Genomic DNA, 7,224 nt, shown 5'->3' with positions numbered 1-7,224 from the left:
ACACACACCACAACACAACAAACACACACCATAGCACCACAACACAACACACAACACAACACACTACAACACAACACACACACCACAACACAACACACACACCACAACACAACACACTTTAACAACACAACACGACACACACACCACAACACAACACACTACAACACAACACACTGCATTTCACTGTGAGGTCTATCTACACCTGTTGGTTAAGGGCTGGTCAGTCAGCATTTCACTGTGAGGTCTATCTACACCTGTTGGTTAAGGGCTGGTCAGTCAGCATTTCACTGTGAGGTCTATCTACACCTGTTGGTTAAGGGCTGGTCAGTCAGCATTTCACTGTGAGGTCTATCTACACCTGTTGGTTAAGGGCTGGTCAGTCAGCATTTCACTGTGAGGTCTATCTACACCTGTTGGTTAAGGGCTGGTCAGTCAGCATTTCACTGTGAGGTCTATCTACACCTGTTGGTTAAGGGCTGGTCAGTCAGCATTTCACTGTGAGGTCTATCTACACCTGTTGGTTAAGGGCTGGTCAGTCAGCATTTCACTGTGAGGTCTATCTACACCTGTTGGTTAAGGGCTGGTCAGTCAGCATTTCACTGTGAGGTCTATCTACACCTGTTGGTTAAGGGCTGGTCAGTCAGCATTTCACTGTGAGGTCTATCTACACCTGTTGGTTAAGGGCTGGTCAGTCAGCATTTCACTGTGAGGTCTATCTACACCTGTTGGTTAAGGGCTGGTCAGTCAGCATTTCACTGTGAGGTCTATCTACACCTGTTGGTTAAGGGCTGGTCAGTCAGCATTTCACTGTGAGGTCTGAACCTGTTGTATTCGGCTCATGTGATGAATGCAATTTGGATTTGATTTAAAAAGATACTGACAGTCGCCATAGGAATTAATCAATGAATAAAATACCTCTCTCTCACACTTTTAAAGTTCTCATAGTGTACACATTTTTACAAACACACACAAGTTTACAACGTGCAGAGTAGAGTAGTAGTAGTGTAGTAGTAGTAGAGTAGAAGGGCACAGTTTACCCAGCAGACAAAATCCTAAACAGCTCTCACACGCCAGCAGAACCACAGCAGTATCAGAGCAGTATCAGAGCAGTACCACAGCAGTATCACAGCAGTACCACAGCAGTATCAGAGCAGTACCACAGCAGTATCAGAGCAGTACCACAGCAGTATCAGAGCAGGACCACAGCAGTATCAGAGCAGTACCACAGCAGTATCAGAGCAGTACCACAGCAGTATCAGAGCAGTACCACAGCAGTATCAGAGCAGAACCACAGCAGTATCAGAGCAGTACCACAGCAGTATCACAGCAGTACCACAGCAGTATCAGAGCAGTACCACAGCAGTATCAGAGCAGTACCACAGCAGTATCAGAGCAGTACCACAGCAGTATCAGAGCAGGACCACAGCAGTATCAGAGCAGAACCACAGCAATATCAGAGCAGTATCAGAGCAGTACCACAGCAGTATCAGAGCAGTACCACAGCAGTATCAGAGCAGAACCACAGCAGTACCACAGCAGTATCAGAGCAGAACCACAGCACTATCACAGCAGTACCACAGCAATATCACAGCAGTACCACAGCAGTACCACAGCAGTACCACAGCAGTATCAGAGCAGTATCAGAGCAGTACCACAGCAGTATCAGAGCAGTACCACAGCAGTATCAGAGCAGAACCACAGCAGTACCATAGCAGTATCAGAGCAGTATCACAGCAGTACCACAGCAGTACCACAGCAGTATCACAGCAGTACCTCCTGGAGTCTCTCTGTGTGATGCTCCCTGCATAACAATGTAAACAACACTCAACCGGTGTGAGAGAGAGACTGGGCGTGGTCCTACACACACGTCAGGTTTGGGGGCGGAGAGGGGAGGGGACAAACACACAGCTTGACGATGGGATGGATGAGTGGACTGACTGACTGACTGAGTGCTGAATGTTTAACCTCTCTGGCGCAGGCGTTCCGCTAGCGACCCGCCTCGACAACATCCGGTGAAATTGCAGAGCGCCAAATTCAAAATACAGAAATAGTCGTAACAAACATTCAGAAAAAATACACGTGTTATACATCGGCTTAAAGATGAACTTCTCGTTACCATAGCGATCATCTGAGGACAGCGGCCCGCTTACAAAAGCATGCAGACATTAGTCGTAGAGGAATTACAAAAGCATGCAGACATTAGTCGTAGAGGAATTACAAAAGCATGCAGACATTAGTCGTAGAGGAATTACAAAAGCATGCAGACATTAGTCGTAGAGGAATTACAAACGCATGCAGACATTAGTCGTAGAGGAATTACAAACGCATGCAGACATTAGTCGTAGAGAAATTACAAACGCATGCAGACATTAGTCGTAGAGGAATTACAAACGCATGCAGACATTAGTCGTAGAGGAATTACAAACGCATGCAGACATTAGTCGTAGAGGAATTACAAAAGCATGCAGACATTAGTCGTAGAGGAATTACAAACGCATGCAGACATTAGTCGTAGAGGAATTACAAAAGCATGCAGACATTAGTCGTAGAGAAATTACAAACGCATGCAGACATTAGTCGTAGAGGAATCACAAACGCATGCAGACATTAGTCGTAGAGGAATTACAAAAGCATGCAGACATTAGTCGTAGAGGAATTACAAAAGCATGCAGACATTAGTCGTAGAGGAATTACAAAAGCATGCAGACATTAGTCGTAGAGGAATTACAAAAGCATGCAGACATTAGTCGTAGAGGAATTACAAACGCATGCAGACATTAGTCGTAGAGGAATCACAAAAGCATGCAGACATTAGTCGTAGAGGAATTACAAACGCATGCAGACATTAGTCGTAGAGGAATTACAAAAGCATGCAGACATTAGTCGTAGAGGAATTACAAAAGCATGCAGACATTAGTCGTAGAGGAATCACAAAAGCATGCAGACATTAGTCGTAGAGGAATTACAAACGCATGCAGACATTAGTCGTAGAGGAATTACAAACGCATGCAGACATTAGTCGTAGAGGAATTACAAAAGCATGCAGACATTAGTCGTAGAGGAATTACAAAAGCATGCAGACATTAGTCGTAGAGGAATCACAAAAGCATGCAGACATTAGTCGTGGAGGAATTACAAACGCATGCAGACATTAGTCGTAGAGGAATTACAAACGCATGCAGACATTAGTCGTAGAGGAATTACAAAAGCATGCAGACATTAGTCGTAGAGGAATTACAAAAGCATGCAGACATTAGTCGTAGAGGAATTACAAAAGCATGCAGACATTAGTCGTAGAGGAATTACAAAAGCATGCAGACATTAGTCGTAGAGGAATTACAAACGCATGCAGACATTAGTCGTAGAGGAATTACAAACGCATGCAGACATTAGTCGTAGAGGAATTACAAAAGCATGCAGACATTAGTCGTAGAGGAATCACAAACGCATGCAGACATTAGTCGTAGAGGAATTACAAAAGCATGCAGACATTAGTCGTAGAGGAATTACAAAAGCATGCAGACATTAGTCGTAGAGGAATTACAAACGCATGCAGACATTAGTCGTAGAGGAATTACAAAAGCATGCAGACATTAGTCGTAGAGGAATTACAAACGCATGCAGACATTAGTCGTAGAGGAATTACAAACGCATGCAGACATTAGTCGTAGAGGAATTACAAAAGCATGCAGACATTAGTCGTAGAGGAATTACAAAAGCATGCAGACATTAGTCGTAGAGGAATTACAAACGCATGCAGACATTAGTCGTAGAGGAATCACAAAAGCATGCAGACATTAGTCGTAGAGGAATTACAAACGCATGCAGAAATTAGTCGTAGAGGAATTACAAAAGCATGCAGACATTAGTCGTAGAGGAATTACAAAAGCATGCAGACATTAGTCGTAGAGGAATCACAAAAGCATGCAGACATTAGTCGTAGAGGAATTACAAACGCATGCAGACATTAGTCGTAGAGGAATTACAAACGCATGCAGACATTAGTCGTAGAGGAATTACAAAAGCATGCAGACATTAGTCGTAGAGGAATTACAAAAGCATGCAGACATTAGTCGTAGAGGAATCACAAAAGCATGCAGACATTAGTCGTAGAGGAATCACAAAAGTCAGAAAAAGCGATAAAATGAATCACTTACCTTTGATGAGCTTCATCTGGTGGCAGTCACAAGAGTCCCTGTTACACAATAAACGTTTTGTTCCATAAAGCCCCTCTTTATTTTCGTTGTGTTTGGTGTTCCACTGGCTCAATGGATGGTCACAATATCCAGACGAATGTGTCCTGGTAAATTGTGTCGAAAAATGTCAAACGATGTTTATGATTAATCCTCAGGTTGTCTATTGTCTAAATAATCAATAATCAATCATATTTAAACCGGACAATAGCGTATTCAATAGAAATGATAAAAACAACGAAGGGCGCGCAATCGCTCGCTCACACACGCAAACCAGCTCTGCTTCATTCTACAGTCCACTGACAGAAAGATCGCATTCTTCTTCATTTCTCAGAATACAAGCCTGAAACAATGTCTAAAGACTGTTGACATCTAGTGGAAGGCATAGGAACTGCAATCTGGGTCCTATCCCATTACACACAGTATAGGCGTTCAATAGAAATGTAGCCAAATCAAAAATATCCCACTTCCTGGATGGATTTTCCTCAGGTTTTCATCTGCCATATCAGTTCTGTTATACTCACAGACAGTATTTTAACAGTTTTGGAAACTTTATAGTGTTTTCTATCCAAATATATGCATGTCCTAGCTTCTGGGCCTTAGTAACAGGCAGTTTACTTTGGGCACACTTCTCATCCAGAAATACTGCCCCCAAGCCATAAGTTTTAAGCCCCTCTCTCTGTCTCCCTCTCTCTCTGTCTCCATCTCTCCCTCTCTCTGTCTCCATCTCTCCCTCTCCCTCTCTCTGTCTCCATCTCTCCCTCTCCCTCTCTCCATCTCTCCCTCTCTCTGTCTCCATATCTCCCTCTCTCTCTGTCTCCATCTCTCCCTCTCCATCTCCCTCTCTCTCTGTCTCCATCTCTCCCTCTCCCTCTCTCTCTCAATTCAAAGGGCTGTGTTGGCATTGGGAAACATCTGTTTACATTTCCAAAGCAAGTGAAATAGATCAAGAAAAGTGAAATAAACCAAAAAATGAACAGTAAACATTACACTCAAATGTCATATGTCTATATACGGTGATGTAATGATGTACAAAGAGTAAAAGTACAAATGTAAATGTCGTGTGTGTGTGTGTGTGCGTGCGTGCGTGCGTGCGTGTGTGTAAACATGCATGCATGTGCCTGTGTGTCTGTTTGTGAGAGAGAGGACTGGGCCCAGTTGGATAAAACATCTTAGCTTTTACATAAGTAAAAGTATGTTCTGTAATTTACTTTTTACAGCAACATCTGTCTCTCTCTCCTCCCATACATCTCTCTGTTTGACACAGCAACATCTGTCTCTCTCTCCTCCCATACATCTCTCTGTTTGACACAGCAACATCTGTCTCTCTCTCCTCCCATACATCTCTCTGTTTGACACAGCAACATCTCTCTCTCCTCCCATACATCTCTCTGTTTGACACAGCAACATCTGTCTCTCTCTCCTCCCATACATCTCTCAGTTTGACACAGCAACATCTGTCTCTCTCTCCTCCCATACATCTCTCTGTTTGACACAGCAACATCTCTCTCTCCTCCCATACATCTCTCTGTTTGACACAGCAACATCTGGCCTGGTCTCTCTCTCCTCCCATACATCTCTCTGTTTGACACAGCAACATCTCTCTCTCCTCCCATACATCTCTCAGTTTGACACAGCAACATCTGGCCTTGTCTCTCTCTCCTCCCATACATCTCTCAGTTTGACACAGCAACATCTGTCTCTCTCTCCTCCCTTCCATCTCTCTGTTTGACACAGCAACATCTCTCTCTCCTCCCATACATCTCTCTGTTTGACACAGTAACATCTGGCCTGGTCTCTCTCTCCTCCCATACATCTCTCTGTTTGACACAGCAACATCTGTCTCTCTCTCCTCCCATACATCTCTCTGTTTGACACAGTAACATCTGGCCTGGTCTCTCTCTCCTCCCATACATCTCTCTGTTTGACACAGCAACATCTGTCTCTCTCTCCTCCCATACATCTCTCAGGTTGACATTTACTAGCCCGTTACCAACAACTTTATTAAGAGAACACTGCTGTAGAGTGCGCTCAGACCATACACAGTACCAGTCAAATGGTTGAACACACCTACTCATTCAAAGGTTTTTATTTATCTTTCTCCATTATAGAATAATAGTGAAGACATGACAACTATGAAACAGCACATATGGAATCATGTAGTAACCAAAAAAAGTGTTACATTTAAAATATATGTTATACTTGAGATTCTTCAAATAGCCACTCTTTGCCTTCATGACAGCTTTGCACACTCCTGGCATTCTCTCAACCAGCTTCACCTGGAATGCTTTTCCAACAGTCTTGAAGGAGTTCCCACACATGCTGAGCACTCGTTGACTGCTTTTCCTTCCGTCTGCGGTCCAACTCATCCCAAACCATCTCAATTGGGTTGAGGTCAGGGGATTGTGGAGGCCAGGGCATCTGATGCAGCACTCCATCACTCTCATTCTTGGTCATAAAGCCCTTACACAGCCTGGAGGTGTGTTGGGTCATTGTCCTCTCTGTTGAAAAACAAATTATATTCCCACTAACCCCAAACCAGATGGGATGGCATATCGCTGCAGAATGCTGTGGTAGCCATGCTGGTGAAGTTTGCCTTGAATTCTAAATAAATCACAGACAGTGTCACCAGCAAAGCACCATCACACCTCCTCCTCCATGCTTCACGGTGGGAAATACACATGTAGAGATCATCCGTTCACCCACACCACGTCTCACAAAGACACGGCGCCTGGAACCAAAAACATATGGACTCATCAGACCAAAGGACAGATTTCCACCGGTCTAATGTCCATTGCTCGTGTTTCTTGGGCCAAACAAGTCTCTTCTTATTATTGGTGTCCTTTAGTGGTGGTTTCTTTGCAGCAATTCGACCATGAAGGCCTGATTCACACAGTCTCCTCTGAACAGATGATGTTGAGATGTGTCTGTTACTTGAACTCTGTGAAGCATTTATTTTGGCTGCAATTTCTGAGGCTGGTAACTCTAATGAACTTATCCTCAGCTGCAGAGGTAACTCTGGGTCTTCCTT

Source organism: Oncorhynchus mykiss, chromosome 21, assembly GCF_057628025.1.
Source record: "Oncorhynchus mykiss isolate SJ-2025 chromosome 21, ASM5762802v1, whole genome shotgun sequence".
NCBI lineage: Eukaryota > Metazoa > Chordata > Actinopteri > Salmoniformes > Salmonidae > Oncorhynchus > Oncorhynchus mykiss.
The sequence above is the reverse complement of the archived record's forward strand: the minus strand, read 5'-3'. Positions refer to the sequence as shown.